Raw genomic sequence first — 17748 nt, 5'->3', positions numbered from 1 at the left:
GCCTATAGTTTTCAGAAGAGTTTAAAGATTATAAATTTTTTAAGATTACATGTGAGTAAACTCACTTCAAATACAGTCTTTCAGTTAACAGAAAGCTGGTTTTGAATTAGTAAAAATTCACAAAGTCAATTTTATTAAGGATTTGTGTATAAATTCCAACTAAGCAAACATTAAACTAGCAGAGTAATAGTTTAATATAAAGAGAATGACTGCCAATTGGTAAGTAATTCTTTGTATAAAAATACAATTCTTGCACAGAATCAACACTTTTAACTAGCACCAAATCTGAGTTAAAGTCATTAAGACTTCAGGTACAAAATATAAAAATAAAAACTCAGTAAGAAAGACAAATACCTTAAAATTTTTAACTACTGAAAATCAATGAGTTAAAATGTCAATGTTTAAATAAAGACATAATCAGCATTGTTTTTTCTTTGACTCAGGATCCAATAAGGTTCTGCAAAGCACTACACTAGTGGTTCTACTCCCCACTTTATGATACTTGAATGTCTGACAAGAGGCAGGGTAAGCACTCCCCTGATACTCGTTCCCACACTATGACTTTACTAACTCATCAGGCACAATGCTAAAATTATTTGGATAAATTATGTAAATATTTTCTGTATTACAATTTCCTAGGGAATGTCCTTTGTTTCCATAGAGAAATAGAGTTTAAACTAGGAAACAACAGCCAGAAATTAAAGGAAGATCTTTAAGGCAGTAATTAGTTTTTCTTTTTTAGAACTACACAGACTTACAGATTTTTGTAAAAGCATGTAATATACATTTGAACTAGATCCTCAAAATCCAGTATCAATAGATCTACTTAAAAATCTTTTTAAGAAAATCTAGTCAGTCAAGCATCAGATGGTTTCACCTAAGGCTGAAGGTTCAGTGCAATGATAAAGTGCTTGCTGACCAGCCATGTAAGGCTCACCCTGGTTTAGAACCCCAGCACCACACACCCACAAGGTTTACATCTAAACTCTTTGTCTAGAAAGAAATATGAAAAATGAAGCATACTGAATTCTAACTAACAATTCTATGTCTAAAGAGATGTAAATTTTTACCAACAGAAATAACAGTTCATTCAATAAAGAATTTAACTGCTAAAGGGATTAAACACTGATGTGGGATATCCTTCTGTCTATATGTTGCTTTTATTGGCTGAATATGAATAAAGCTGTTTTGGCCAATGGCTTAGCAGAGTAAAGCCGGGCAGGAAGTCAGAACAGAGATATAGAGAGAGTAGGTGGAGTCAAGCAGATGCCAGTCAGTCCCTGAGAAAAAAAAGACATGTAGAAAAAGACGTAACACCATGGCCAAATAGCAATGCATAGACTAAAAGAAATGGGTTAATTTAAGATGTAAGAGATAGCTAGGAATATGCTTAAGTCATTGGTCAAACAATATTATAATTAATATAGCTTCTTTGTGATTATTTGGGTTCAGACAGCTAGCTGGAAAGCAAAAGTCCAGTCAGTCTTTGTTTACAAAATAACACACAACATGGGGCTAACACTGGGTGAAAGGGGAGAAAGAGAAGTAGAATGGTTCATCTGCTGTGGCAAGAGGTAGAACAGATGAAGCAAAGGTGATGGATGAGGAGCAGGATAATATGGGTAGCCAGCTTGCCGCCTGGGGCCATGGTATAGTTCAGGCCTGTGCTGCTGCCAAGGGCCTTATCTGGATCATGGTCCTACTGCAGCTGGAGTCTATGCCGACATTCGTGACCCATGTTGCCACCAAAGGCCACAAGAACGCCCAGTGTCTGGGCTACCATCTGTGGTTATACAGGTGTCAGAGGGCCAGGCCACCAGAATCCTTACTAATCTTGAGTGGTCTGCCCTGCCACACTGTGCTATGGTGACATCCAGGACCAAACTGAAGCTGAGGGCCATGTCTGAGTCCATGGTACTGCTGTAGTCAGGATCTGAGCTGATGTCCTTGGCTCCTGTTACAAGCAAAGGCCATGGGGATATCAGGGGTCTGTTCTGTCTCTTGAGGCCATGTTGGTGTCAAAGAGTCAGGCTGCAGCTGTGCCATGCTGATCTTGAGTGGCCTGCACTCCCTCCAGGGCCCTTAATAATGTTCAGGCCATGTCTGGGTCTGTGTCCCTACACCAGCTGGGGTCTGTATTGATGTCCATGGCTTCAGTTGCCACTGAAGGTCTTGAAGCAGACCAGTGACTCACTGCAATGAACATTTGAAAGTAAAGCTGATAGAACAAAAATATATTGTGTGACACACTGCGACTCCCAATACCACTAAAATGAATAAAGAGGTGTTGGATAGGCAAGAAAGACAGAGAACCAAAGTGAGTTTGTTTTGAAATTTTTAAAAACTTTCTTGGGTGGTGGGGAAATGCTGCAAGGGTGAAGGGCAAATATGGAGAGACTAGAAAATAAGTGGAATGATGTGTAATTCCCACAGAATCAATAAAGAAATTATATTAAATTAAAAAAATTGAATCCTCAAAATAGATAAAAGATTTCTCATTTAAATTGATATTGAGTCAGGCCATTTAAGAACCTGCTATCTGTTCTATCCAGTATGGTAGCCAGTAGATACATGTGCTATTTAAACTTAATATTAAATCAAATAAAATCTAAAATCTATTACTTTATTCCATTTTAGTTCAAACGCTCAAATGCCACATCATACGAGGGATACCAAAGTGAATGAAGCCACTTCTACTATGACAGAAACGTCAACTGCACAGAGCCACTGCAGTGACTCAACTACGCCTCTCACCAACTACATGTTAACAAGTACGTCTGGACATACAATCTGACAGTGTGTAAGAACTTGAATGATATGACTTAAAATAAATTTATGTTCCATAAACCATTCCAGAGTTAGGAATATAATAAATGAATGGCATGAAATGTTATTACCTGATATGTGTTAATCTGAAAGAAAGCATATTTATTTTGGATATGATATAGGTCTCTTGAGGTACAGGGTAATTTATAGAGTAAAGTAATTGTTAAATTGAATGTCCCCAAGATTTTCCTTTATAGAGCAAATAGATAAAAAAAAATTATAGCAGGACAATTAGTTCAGAAAAGTAAGTATAATGTGTGCTTTGCTCCAGGAAGCTATGGAGTGCACATTCAAAGGAAACTCTTGTGCATGAAAGCTACAAAGAGAGCAATTCAAACATCAGATTAAATTCAGACTTTTTTTTCTGTCTGTCTTTTTTGTTTTGTTTGAGACAAGGCCTCATTCTGTCTTAGGCTGGCCTCTTGGAGTCAAGTGAGCGTCCAGTCTTAGATGTTAAGATTATGCCGAACAGTGGTGGCACATGCCTTTAATCCCAGCACTCGTGAAGCAAAGGCGGACAGATCTCTGTGAGTTCGAGGTCAGCCTGGACTACAGAGTGAGTTCCAGGACAGGCACCAAAGCTACAGTGAAACCCTGTCTCGAGAAAACAAACAAGCACAGACATAAGAAGTTAAGATTACAAGCATTTGCCATTATGTCAGACTCTTAGTCCTCAAACAGAACTGAGTGAGCACAAAGCCAATATCAAAAATGGGTCTGAATTCTACACAGGTCTACAGATAAGACAGTAAGAATGAAAGTTACTAACCAATTTAAAAGAAAAACTAAAGAGACTTTAATCCTTGAGAGAAAGGTATAAACGGAAAGCAAAATTACCTAATGCAATAATAATACACGGCATAATGCATAAGACAAGACAGTTACCCTCAAGGAAGACAACCAAACCAGACTGAATAGAAGTGATGCACAATTAAATTGACGGACTGCTAATGAGAATTTTAGGAAAAGCTACTACATAAACCAGAGGTGACAATGGAGTTAAGAATCTTCCTCCCCCCTCCCCCCAAGACTGGGTTTCTCTGTAGCTTTGGATCCTGTCCTGGAACTAGCTCTTGTAGACCAGGCTGGCCTCGAACTCACAGAGATCCACCTGCCTCTGCCTCCTGAGTGCTGATATTAAAGGCATGCGCCACCACCACCAGGTTTGGAGTTAAGAATCTTCTAATCATAAATGAAGAAAAGTAGTTAACCCAGAAAAGGAGCATAAGAAACTGACAACTTTCTAACAAAAACTAAATCTAGCCAAGCACGATGGTTCATGCCTTTAACACCAGCACTTGGGAAGTAGAAATAGATCTCTTTGATGCCAACCTGGTTTCCATATTGAGTTCCAAGCCAGTCAGAGCTTGGGGGGACGGAAAAAGAATCAAATCAAACAAAAAAGAAATTCTACTTACCACTGGATTGAATTTATCTCCCTGATGTTTCTTAATTGAGCCAACATTCTATAAAAAGCAAAAGAAAACCAAAATTAATAAAAATATATTTTTATAGCTAAGAACCATCTTTCCTAATTCTTAATTTACAACTAAAGCTAAACTGAAATTTTAAAATGCTGACCTTCATAAACTGACAACACATCAGCTGTAGTGGACTTGGCAGCCTTCCCAGATAGGTAACCACATTGGGCCAACAGTTCTCACTTTTTACTGACAGGATACCTAGTATTCCTAAAGACCAAAACAGGCCATCATTCAATTAACCAGCTTTGGCCAGCAAAAACGAACTCCCAGAACACAAGTGGGCTACTACTGGTACACACTAAGTGACCATATCTAAGTATGTCTCCTATCTTGACTCTTCTCTTGCTTCCTGGGATTTTATAAAACACAAGATTTCCTGCTCTCATGATACAAGAAAACAACTATTTTCTTCTCTCAAGCCTACTGCTCTGCTTTTCTTTTACAGCTCAAAGACTATTCCTAGAACTCACTAATTGTTTTTATTTGGATGAAACTTAATACATCCAAAAACTTTTATTATACAAATATAGTTAAATTTATTTGCAGAAACTGTGCTTCAAAATCTAAGTCTTTGATTTGCAGCTATTGTATAAGAAACTGTGTAAGACTAAATAAGACTGCTGCTTTTATATCTATAAATCTAGACATATAAAACAAAATCTCCCAAACAGCATCAAATGTGCAAGTGATTTAAGGAACAAGAAACAAAAGGAGACTTTCACTGGTGGACTTTTAAAACCAATGGTTATACCTGTCCAGGCTGCTTACACTTCTAGGACCACTGGCAGTCATCTTACTTTTGGTCCCTGCATTTTAACCTGTTGTCAAGCTTGTATCTTCTAGAGCTAAGAGTTCCAGTTCAGGTGATGCTTAGACAAGGCTTCATTCCCAGCTGGAGGAAGTTCCCATCTCAACAGCCTTCTGGACCAGGCAACAAAGACGTATCTACCAAGACTGCTACTGCTTCTTAAAAACACGCGGGCATATCTGTATGCACAAATTTGCTTATTGGGCTGGAGAGATGGCTCAGCCGTTAAAGGCTAGGCTCACAACCATAAATACAAATTTGCTTATTTCTAAAAAAAATGGCTAGTTTCTTAAATAAAATTGTTCATATATTTGTAAACTATTGGGAGCCTTCATCTATCAAAATAAATGCCCAGGTGATATGCATGCCTAGGTGACATAGCACATGCCTAATCCTAGTACTCAGGAAGAGTCAGATCTCTGTGAGTTCAAAGTTTGAAGCCAGTATTTGGTCTACATAGTGAGTTCCAGATCAGTCACAGCTACAATACCCTTGTCTCAAAAAACCAAAACAAAGCTAATATTTTTTTCACTAAAATGTCATTTGAGCTTACTGAAAAATAACAATTTTTTCCATGCAAATAAATTCCAATCACCAACTATATTTCAATTTAGCAGACTTCAGGTTCTATGCGATGAGTACTGCTAATAGCTTAAAGAATGATTCTACTGCACGTACTGGCTTTGTGGAAGCCTAATCTGTTTGGATGCTCACCTTCCTAGACCTGGATGGAGGGGGGAGGACCTTGGACTTCCCACAGGGCAGGGAACCCTGACTGCTCTTTGGACAGGAGAGGAAGGGGGACGGGGCGTGGGGGAGGGAGAGGGAAATGGGAGGAGGTGGAAATTTTTAGTAATAATAAAAAAAAAGTCTCAATGGAAGAGAAAGCAGCATAACCATTTAAAGACATCGGGCCTTCTCAGGCAGAACATCTCTTGTAGGAAGCTCTTCAAGCATTAAAGGGGCTTTTTAAAGAAACTGAAAAATTGCCAGGCTATCAGTTTTCTTCCTCAAATAACTAAAATAAACTTACTAGGGCTAACTTGCAAAAAAAAAAAAAAAAAAAGAATTTATTACTGTTCTTAAGAATCCCCACTATTCAGCACACTAATGTTAAGTGGGTTGAGCGTTCTAGACTAAAAGAGGTGGACACAGAAAGAGGGCATAAGTAAAATCAATGACTTATACAATATTCAGTGACTTTGTGGCTAAACAACAGTTTTAGTCCTTCATTTTCCTACTCTTGAATCATCACATAATGATTAGAGTTGCAAAAATCATCTTAGTATCAGAAGTCAATGAATAAAAGAATTAAAGTCTGTTCATAAATAAGTCTTATCAAATATCAAGTAGAAAGACAAAATGAGCTGAGTAGCTAAACCAATACCATTTCTAGATTTCTCAGTATGTCCTGAAACTAATCTATTTGCTTAAACAACTGTCAGACATCAAATGTAGCAAAAGATGATTAAGTAACACAATCTAAATCCCCAACACTGCATGTTTTCTTTCATCTACAGAATCTAGAATTAAAAAAACCCACAAAAGTACAGAGGTAAGTCAAGCATGATGATTTAAACCTGTAATCCCCAAATTCAGAAGGAAGAAAGATGAATCCCAAATTCAATTCCATCCTGGTCTACATAGCAAGTTCCAGGTCGTCAGCTATAACCACAGAACAAAACATTCTCAAATAAATAAAGTGGGGTGGGGGGAATGGCTTTATGGGTACAAGACTTTGCAGCAAGAGCCTGATTGGAAGTTCAGAGCCCTAGAATCCACATAAAGAACATGCAGCAGCACACACATCTATACTATTCTCACCATGGGGGAAATCGGAGACAGAAGTGGAATATTCCCAGAAGCTCCCCACCCAGCTAGTCTGCATAAGCAGCCACAAGGAGACCCTATTTTCAAACAAGGCAGAAAGACAAGGAGGACCAACACACAAGGTTGTCCTCTGATCTCTGCCATGGGCACACAACCACACACACACACAAGGGAGACTATGTAAGAACAGGAAGATGACCAGAGAGAGTAGGAAGTAGGACCAAAGGATCAATGAAGAATACAATCAAAAAAATTTTAATGCAAATAAAAAAAGAAAAAAGACCAACAACAGAAGATATCCATAGTATGTTCTCTAATTTTACAATTGCTCTAATCAAATAAAGCTATTTAATCTCTGTGCAAATGGTTTAGGTATGAATTATTTAACCTTCATATATTGCATGCCACTGACATACAATACCTTTATGTATAAGCTAACCAAGATGGGTTGGGCAGTGTGGCACATACCTTTAAAACACTCAGGAGGCAGGTGCAGGCAGATCTCTATGAGTTTTGAGGGCAGCCTGGTCTACAAAGGGAGTTCCAGGACAGACTACAAAAAGCTACAGAGAAACCCTGTCTTGAAAAACAGACAAACAAAAAAAGATAGCCACTAAATCTTATCATTCAGTGTTTGTCCAGATGTGGCAGTATAAGCTGGTAAAATAGAGCTTGCTGTAACCTAAAATGACAAAGATCACATCAGTCCTTGGATATAAGAGAGATGAGGTATCTGTATTTAAAAAGTTGGGCCTAAAGTACCTTAAAGATACACGAATATGACCCAAAGCTGATAATCAAATATAGGCATTCAGAGATATAAGAAAAAGACTCATGCTAAAGATATAAATTTGTAAGACGTTTACTTATAGTTATTCCTTAAAACAGCAAAAAATGAGATGAGATCATCAGGAGTATGAGGATAGACAGAAAAGAGGGTCAATAACTGAGTTCCACAACACTGTGATACTAAACAGGTCAAGAAAAAGAACCAGCCAAGGACTCTGAAGTATGGTCAACTCGGGCAAGACAACACTGCATTCCAGGGATGGTGTGGGACAAATGTCTATATTCTGTCAATTATATTTTAAATAAATGCTGATTGGCTAGTAGCCAAGCAGGAAGTATAGGTGGGACAACCAGACAGGAAGTAGAGGGGGGTGAATGAGAACAAAATTCTGGGAAGAAGGAAGCTCTTTCAGCAGTTGTGACCCTGCCACAGAAGAAGCAAGATGTGACTGCCTCACTGAAAATAGTACCAAGCCATGTGGCTAAGAGAGACAAGAATAATGGGTTAATATAAGTTATAAGATTTAATAAGAAGCCTGAGCTAATGGGCCAATCAGTTTATAACTAATGTAGACCTCTGTGTGATTTTCTTTGGGACTTAATGATTGCAGGAACCGGGTAGGGCAGAAACCCTGACAACACAGGCAAAAGTGTGATTGCGTAAAAGCAAAATGAAAAATGTTTCAAGGTAGATGGAGTAACAAATCTGTCAAAAACAACAATCTCTGAGTATCTCAACAAAATCACTTTTACTGGAAAAATAAATGTTGGGGGAGGCATTTAAGAAAGAAGAAAAGGTGGTAGCCCTAGTTCAGTGGTAAAGCATCTATCTGCTAGCCCACATAAAGCCCTATGTTCAATGACCAACACCAAAGAAGAAGAAAGGGGGCAAAACTGGAAATTCAAAACACAACCAGGCAGTTTTACTTAAAACAGGATTATTTAAAAAAAAAAAAAAAGCCAGTTAGCAAAACAGAATATGAATCAAAAGATACACAGTGAGTTTGGAGGCAAAGAAGAAAAATCTAGTTAAAGAACATAAATTAGTGGTACAAAGCAATGAGTGTCATTGTGTCATATTCAAATATATACATGTTCTGGACAAGAGAAGCCAATTATAAACTTTTTTTAAGAAAAAGACCTTTTTCATTTATTTTTTATTAAGTATATGCGTGTATGCCTGAGTTAGTTTATGTGTGCCATGTACATGCAGATGCCCATGGATGCAAGAGAGGGTTGGATCCCCCAAGAACTGGAGTCATATGTGCTTGTGATCTGCCCCATGTGTGTGCTATAAACAGAACCCAGTCCTCTGCAAAAGCACTTTTAATTAATTTTTTATTTTAATTATTGAGCCACCTCTCCAACCCATTATAAACTTTATAAATAGGATATGGATAGCTATACATAAATTGCACTAGCAAAACCTCTGCCATTAAAAGTTACTAAAGAAAAAGGGGCGGGGGAAATCACAGCAAAATAAACCCTTGGCGAAACCTTGTAACTAGCTGGCTAAAATTCACCCAGAGTGGGAAATGCATATTGCTCAAAGACAGAGCTTGCTTTGCATTCATGAGGCTCTGGGCTCAATCTCCAGGTCCTCTGGAAGAATGGCTACTGCTCTTACCCCACTAAGCCATCCTTCTGGTCCTAAGTCCATTAATTTTTTTCTGGATCTACTTTTTGTACCTGTGATTTACATTTTTTGTTTTTTTTTAAGGTTTTTCTTGCTATTAGTAACCAATACTCTTTTGTATCTTCCTATAGCCTAATTAGAAGTCAAAATCTCCATATAGATTTTCAGTACAAATGAAACAGTTCAATTTATAGAAAAAAATACTCTAATGGGAGAAATACTATCTGGCTTACTGTGACAAGAAGAAGAATCTGTGGAATTCTCCACCTCAATTTAGGAGGGTTGATATTCTTTAAGGCACAAAAGACCTTCCAATTACTTTCCAAAGTCTTTCATTCTACATTATAATACTGACTATCTCAAAGCAAATTAGCTACTAAAAGGTTGTGACAGAGCATTCTACAAGCCTAAAGCATAAATGGGAGTAAACAGCTCAAACTTGGGGAGGAGAAACAGTACACCTGCTCCTATCAGAGCTGAGTTTTCAGCATCCAGTTGACAACAACTAGACAGAGACATTTTATTCAATGTTATCGCAAATGTGTATTCACAAAGTAAATGCTTTACCATGGGAAAGATGTTTAATCATGGCCTTCTCCTACAGTCTTGACATGAGCTTATTCTCCATAAGTAAGAATCCTGCAGCAGAATTCTTTATGTAAATGCCTTCAATTTTCTTTACTTTCTAGTGTTTAAATCTATGCCAAAGTGATGTAGGATTCCCCTCTGTATGCTGTGAATATGACTGGTTAATAAAGAAGCTGGCTTGAGCCTATGGCAGGGTGGGGCAGAGGTAGGCGAGGAAGACAGAACTGAATACTGGGAGAAAGAACAGCAGAGCAGAGAGAAGTCATGGAGCCATTGCCAGAGACAGATGTCCTGAAACTCTGCTGGTAGGCCATGACCTCGTGGTGATGCACAAATTAATGGAGATGGGTTAAGATGTAAGAGTTAGCAAATAAGAAGCCAGAGCTAATGGGCCAAGCAGTGATTTAAATAATATGATTTCTGTGTATTTAGGTTCTAGGTGGCAGGGACAAACAAGTGGCCTCCTCTGATGTGGGAGTGTCATATCAATCTGTTGATTTCATTGGCTGAGCAATAAAAGAAACTGCTTGGCTGGCCCTGATAGGTTAGAACATAGATGGGAGGAGTAAACAGAATAGAATTCTGGGCAGAAGAGGAAGTGAGGTCAGACTCTGCGCTGCTTCCAGAGGGACCAGACAGACCCGACAGCTCTGCTGGAGCAGAGACACCATGCTCAGCTCTCCCAGGCAACTCCAACCCACGATGGACTTAGGCTAGAATCTTCCCGGTAAGCGCACCTTGGGGTGCTTACACACATCATTAGAAATGGGCTAGTCCAGGTGCGAGAATTAGCCTGTAAGGGCTAGAGTTCATGGGCCAAGCAGTTCTTTAAATGAATACAGTTTGTGTGTTGTTATTTCGGGCATGAGCTAGCCAAGCAGCCGGGGTGGTGGGGACGCAGCCCCGCCGCTTCATATTTCAACACTCCTCCCAACACCAAGGTAATTCTTAATCTTCTTTGTTTCTGTTAGTAACCTCTAAGAACTGTTTTCACTTCTAAGATTCATCAGACATGATTTAGGAAGAGTCAATGAGAATAAAACTAGATGACTATATTAAAATCATGAGCAATGTTAAGACTATCATCCCAGCGATAACTGGAAGTACTTTTAAAGAGAGCCAGGAGAATTAGCTCAGGTGCAGATCTTAGGCTCAGCATTCATAAGACCTTGGATTATGGATTTGTGCTTCAGTACCATATTTAAATTAACAGATTAAATTGTAATGGACAAAAAGAGTTTGATCATATGCAACATAAACAAGACATATTTTCCCTTCCATCTTAAAAAAGAATCTCTTTCAAAAACAACTGTTACGTTATCTTCAGACCTTTATCCTGCTCCCGTCTACATTTACTATCTTCATTTATTCTTCCCGTCATACTTTTTTAAAAATTTTATTTTTTAAAAGGATATGTGCATGTATGTATGTATATGTGCCATGTGTGTCTGCATGCCTGCAGAGGCCAGAGAGGCCCAAAGAGGGTATCAGATTTCCTGTAGCCTGAATTACAGGCAGCTGTGAGACATTCAATGTGGGTGCTGGGAACTGAACTTGCATCCTTTAGAACAGCAGTAAGCACTCTGCCATTGAGCCATCTCCCCACTCTCTAGTCCCCAGTTGTTTGTTTTTGTTTTTCCCAAGACAAGGCTTCTCTGTGTAACAGTCTTAGCAGTCCTGGAACTAACTCTTGTAGACCAGACTGGCCTCAAACTCACTAAGTGCTAGAATTAAAGGTGTGTACCACTGCCACTCAATTGTTCTTAATCCAACCTCAATCACATTTTGTCTTATCATTTCTATTAAAACTATGCACACATCCTAGTTCTGTTACTACACCTGAGCATGCCAAAGTCTCCTTTGCTTGTTGATTGATCCTCTTTAAAATCAACCTCTTAACACATTAACACAAATCTTATTTCTCTTTTACATATACTCAAACCTGACCAGAAAATAGCTCAATTTCAAGGTTTGGATTATTTATTTTCTAAATACTAAGTTGTAACATTATCGGGGCCTGCTTGTTGGGGTTTTCTGTCCTGCCCAGTACCCCACAGCCAGCAAGCCCCAAAGAAAATCACACAGAGATCTCTATAAGTTATAAAGCTGATTGGCCCATTAGGTCAGGCTACTTATTAGCTTTGTAGCTTATATTAACCCATTATTCTGATCTATGTTAGCCATGTGGCTCAGTACTTTTTTCAGTGGGCAGATCACATCCTGCCGCTTCGGTGGTCTGGGCAGGAGTGGGAGAAATCAACTTCCTCCTTCCCAGAATTCTCCTGTTCTCACTGCATCATTTCTACTTCCTGTCTGGTTTTACCACCTGTACTACCAGCCTGGCCAATCAGTGTTTATTTAAAACATGATTGACATAATACAGACAATTCTCCCGTACCACTAAGTACTCATGAAGCTATGAAAATTTTTTAGGTTTTTTTTTTGTTGTTGTTGTTATTGTTGTTTTTGTTTTTGCTATTTGAGATAGTGTTTCTATGTAGCTTTGGGGGGGGCTGTTCTGGAATTAGTTCTTGTAGACCAGGCTGGCCTAGAACTCACAGAGATCTGCCTGCCTCTGCTTCCTGAGTGCTGGGAATAAAGGCATGCACCACCACTGCCCAGCTTTTTTTTTTTTTTTTTTTTTAGGTTTTAACTCTAATGAAATTATAAATGTTTGGAGACAGATATGTTTAACATGACTTAACAATAATTCAGTGTTGCCACATCAGAATATCATATTACTCCATTAATACGCACAACTAAGTTTTTGTGTACCAGTCAAAAGTAATTTAATTGAAAAATAACCTAATAAATACAAGTGAATGCTGTCTTTGTTTGGGTTACAACTTGTCCTTCAAATTGGCTAAAACTAGAACATGTAAAGATTGGTGTTTGAGAAATCAGTTGGCAGAGCAAGAAAAGTAAAGCAGGAATAGAGTAAATCCCAACACAAGGAATCATATATTATCAAAGTCTTCCATATGATGGAACAGGGGCTTGTTCCCCTTAAACCTGCATAGAAAAACACAAGGCTACTCTGAACTCTCTACCTATGGAATAAGAAGCTTTTATCTACTGCTCTTCTCAGTGGGGGGAGACAGGAGCAGAACTGCTTCTATGGACTTTAACTCTTCCTTACTACCACCTCCTTGCTTTCTAATCCAGGCTTCCCACAGCAAAGTCACTGAGGCCAAAAAAAAAAAGAAAAAAAGAAAAGAAAAGAAAGAAAAAGAAAAAAAAAGCCTGTTTGAGACAGGAAGTCCAGCCTCAGGTAAGTTTGATTTCTCATAGTATCAATTCCCATGACTGAGTCAAGGGTGAGCTAAGAGAATACAATGCAGTCCACAAGCAATGACAGTTGCACTAAAGTGAGTCCTTTTCTAAACTCAAACTTGCACATTTAACTCTCCACCCAACAGCCCCATTTAATAAGGGGACTAAAATGATTAAGAGAAAGAATACTAGGCACAGGCTCAGGTACTTAGGAAACAGAAGCAGGAAGAACCCAAGTTCAAGACCAGCCTGGGCTACAAAACAAGTATGGGATCAAAATGTAAGTTAGCAGTACTGTCTAAAACAAAAATTTTAAAAAGATCCAGAAACCTAGCTTAGAGCACTTGCCTAAAATGTGTGAAGCCCTACATTCAATTCCCAGTGCTGCTGGAAAGAGAAAAGAAGGAAAGAGAGAAGGGAATGAAAGAGGAGGAAAGAGGGGAGAAAAGAATAAACTGGATGAATGGTTCCCAGATCCATTGTAGAACTACATAGCAGCAACACTGTGGCCGACTAGAGAAGCTAATCAACCATCTTCTCTCTCCATAACATGTGAAGAACAAAGGCCAGCTCCTGTGGAAGAAACTGCATAGAATCAGAACACTCTCACTGAAGAAAAATATAAGACAGGATGCACCTGAATTCCTGAATACTTTCTAATTATTAGTTCTAATTCCTTCCTGAAACTAACTGCTTTCTAGACCTTGAGTGCTCACAAGGCCAACTATGTCCTTCATATAATCCCATTTTTTCTAGTTTCTGCTTATTTGATAAAAAGGGGGGTCAGTTACATCGATAGCTTAATACCCAAGCTTTTGAATCTAAAATTGGAAAAAATTTCAAATACATGAAAAATTTAATATAAAAAGCATCAATTACTTTTTAAACCACTGTCTCTATTCTTCCATCAACACTGAAAGACTCAACACCCTTAGCTCTGTACCAGAACCCATGTAAATGCCATGTGGGTGTAGTAGCCTGCTTTTAATTTCAATTCTAAGAAAGTACAAACAGGAGATCACTGGAGCAAGCTGGCTATTTAGCCAAGCCTTATTGTTCAGCTCAATGAATAAGGTGGGAAATTATCAAGTTAAACCTAAAGATGTCCTATATGTGTCTATGAACCTATATGCATCAACATACATATGAATGCAAATACATCACACATTCCACACAAATAAGCAAAACAATCAGTAAAGGAGTTAGAGCTCTGGCCCAGCAGTTTAAGAGTGCCTGCTGTACAATCATGAGAACCAGAGCTTAGACCCTCTCACATAGGTGTCAAGCTGGGTGTTCCCTGAACGCCAGTAACACCAGCTCTTGGAGTGCAGAACAAAGACAGGAGAATTATTGTGGCTTTTGGACTTCCATTTTAGCCAAGAAAACATGAGCTCCAGTTCAGGGGAAAACCCTGCTTCAAAGGAACAGGCAGCGAGTGACAGAAGGCATTAAATGTGTAAAAATTTCTCAGAAAATTCAGAATCAATCTACCTCAAGACCCAGCAATACCACTCTTGGGCATATACCCAAGGGATGCTCAATTATATCACAAGGACATTTGTTCAACTATATTCATAGCAGCATTTTTCATAATAACCAGAACCTGGAAACAACTTAGATGCCCCTCAACTGAAGAATGGGTAAGAAAAATGTGGTACATTTACACAATGGAGTACTACTTAGTGGTAAAAAAAAAAATGACACCTTAAAATTTGCAAGCAAATGCACAGAACTAGAAAAAAAACTTACTGAGTGAGGTAACCCAGACCCAGAAAGACAAATATGTATATGTATATATTCACTCATAAATATCCCTTAAACATAAAACAAAGAATAGCCAGCCTACAGTCCACAACCCCTGAGAACCTAGACAAAGAAGATCCTAAGAGAGAAATACATAGATCCGCCTACAAAGGAGAAAAAGACAAGATCTCCTAAATAAATTAATATCGTGGGGGATAGGGGGAGGGAAATGTGAAAGGGGAAAGGAAGGAAGAGGAGTGGGTAAAAATGTATAACTCAATTAAAAACAATAAATTATAAAAAAATAAGATGGAGAACTGCTGTGGGACAATGATCGTGCACCCTGTAAATATTTATCAACTGTATTGCTTTAATAAAACACTAATTGGCCAGTAGCCAGGCAGGAAGTATAGGCAGTGCAATCAGGCAGAAAGTAGAGACAGGGCAATGAGAACAGAATTCTGAGAAAAGACTCAGTCTAAGGTCGTTACCCAGACACAGAGGAAGCAAGATAAGAATACTGATAAAAGGTACCAAGGCATGTGGCTGACACAGACAAGAACTGTGGGTTAATGTAGGATGTAAGAGTTAATAAAAAGTCAGAGCTAATAGGCCAACCAGTTTATGATTAATGTAGACCTCTGTGTATTTCTTTGGGACTGAATAACTGCGGGACCAGACAGGACAGAAACCTCTGTCAACAGAGAACAATAGAGGAAGATATCTAAACCAAACTTTGCTTTCACATATGCATAATAGGGTACACACCTGGACACACATACACCACATGCATGCTTACGAACACAAAAAGAACTGTTTTAGGCTGTCCTTTACTGAATCACAATAATTTTAGTATTAATCCGAAGGATTATATTTTTACGGTCTTCTAAAACGGGCTCTTTAACATCCCCCGACAACCCGGAGTGTGTAGTAAATCCAATAGCACACCAGCGGAGGCAGAGAAGAACTTTCAGAGCTGGTTTCTCTCCTTTATCATAGACTCCAAAAAAATCAAACTCGGGTCATCAAGCTCCCATAGCAAGGGCTTCTATCTGCTGAACCATCTTACTGGCCCTGAAATAGTTTTTTATGTGCACTGACTGTCATTACTAAAAAACTTTATTAACTCAGTAGTATTAACATAGGAATCTCAGAAGTGGGAAGCAATTGAGTACATGAAAGTTGCCATCACTTCTACAGTTTAATCAAAAGCTTTAAAAATATTTTTGCATGAAATTCTTATTTTAAAAAAAGAAATATGTTATTTTACAGGTGAATATTGTCTATGCTAAACTGTATTTACAAACAAACAACACATTTTCAAAGCAGATATATTTGATTTTATTTATAAATGATTTGCATTTTTTTGGTGAAACTTTTTCAAAAAAGATAAAAGTAGTAATGTGGCAAATAAGAGATCTCTTATGATTCAAGTCATTTTGCCAATTCAGTATTGTTTATCTTCTGAATATCAGTATGAATTGTTTTTGAAGAAAATTATAGAATTTGACAAAAATTACTACAACAGAGATTAAGAATACAGTCAGGAGTACAGCACTCACCCGGAATGCACAAGCCCCTAGTTAAATCAGCTAATATAAACTCTTAAAATGGGGGAAATGATTTATGGTATTAAAACTAAAACTATGAATATGAAACACCTGCATTTATAAAATGCTTCCATATAATATACCTTCATGCATTATGCCACATTAAAGTTATGGAAGCCTAAGCAGAATCAAAGTAAGCAAGTGTACAGCTTCCTCTGCCATGCTGCTTCAGTTCTAACATTTGCTTCAAGTTGTCCACAGACTGTCCATAATAGAAATACACAAATACATCTGTAAGCTGTATTTTAAACTCTGAAGCTTTACAGATGAACATGACATTTTTTTCTAGTAGTTTAATTTCTCCATTCTTCCAGTAAGATTCTCCAAGTAGTAATTAACTCAGAAACAAGATTTATGCTCTAATCAAACAAATAAAATAGTGAGAAGTCACTGATTTTTCATTCAAATGGAAAAATCAGTTGAGTTTCTTCAATATCATTTTTATATGTTATGCATTTACAAAATAACTGTTCTTCCAACCACATGACTTTATTATTTTTTAAAGATTTATTTATTTATAATGTATACAATGTTTTGCCTGCACATATGCCTGCAGGCCAGAAGAGGACACTAGATCTCATTACAGATGGTTGTGAGCCATCTTGTGGTTGCTGGGAATTGAACTCAGGAACTCTGGAAGAGAAGCCAGGGCTCTTAACCTTTGAGGCACCTCTCCAGTTCCCCCACATGACTTTAAAACTTAGACATCACCATTCATCTGCATTACCTCTCCTGATACCAAATTGGCTGGCTGTTCTCAATGCTGACATGTACCCTTGGCTCAGAGGATGAAGAGAAACTGCTGTCCTCCAGATTTTAGCTCTCAGCACTGTCATCTGGTGGCCCACAACTCCAACTCCGAGGAATCTGACAGCCTCTTCCGTCTCTGTGAGCACCTGCACTCACATGTGCACACACCTCTACACCAGTGGTTCTCAATCCCTTGGGATCAAATGACCCTTTCATAGGAGTCACCTAAGATCATCAGATATTTACATGTCAGTTCATAACAGTAGGAAAATAACAATTACTAAATAGCAATGAAAATAATTTTGTGGTGGAGGGGGGGTCACCACAACATGCAGAACTGTATTAAAGGGTTGCAGCATTAGCAAAATTGAGAACCAGTGCTCTACACAGACAGACACACACACAAAAATT

At 38.3% G+C, this 17748-nt stretch overlaps 1 protein-coding gene across 5 annotated transcripts in view; it reads right to left on the bottom strand.

Moving 5' to 3' along the window:
* The window catches only part of Erbin (erbb2 interacting protein), a 103761-nt gene that overhangs the window by 70904 nt on the left and 15109 nt on the right, over window positions 1-17748 (bottom strand). For all 5 annotated transcript variants that reach the window (XM_050160339.1, XM_050160336.1, XM_050160337.1 and 2 more), the window contains exon 2: window positions 4245-4292. The gene's annotated coding sequence lies outside the window, so the exon portion shown is untranslated. The remainder of the gene's footprint in view (window positions 1-4244; window positions 4293-17748) is intronic.

Source organism: Alexandromys fortis, unplaced genomic scaffold (genome assembly GCF_014885135.2).
Source record: "Alexandromys fortis isolate MF-2015 unplaced genomic scaffold, M_Fortis_MF-2015_v1.1 scaffold_76, whole genome shotgun sequence".
In the NCBI taxonomy this organism is placed as follows: domain Eukaryota; kingdom Metazoa; phylum Chordata; class Mammalia; order Rodentia; family Cricetidae; genus Alexandromys; species Alexandromys fortis.
Note: the sequence above shows the minus strand (reverse complement) of the source record. Positions and strands in the feature narration are given on the sequence as shown.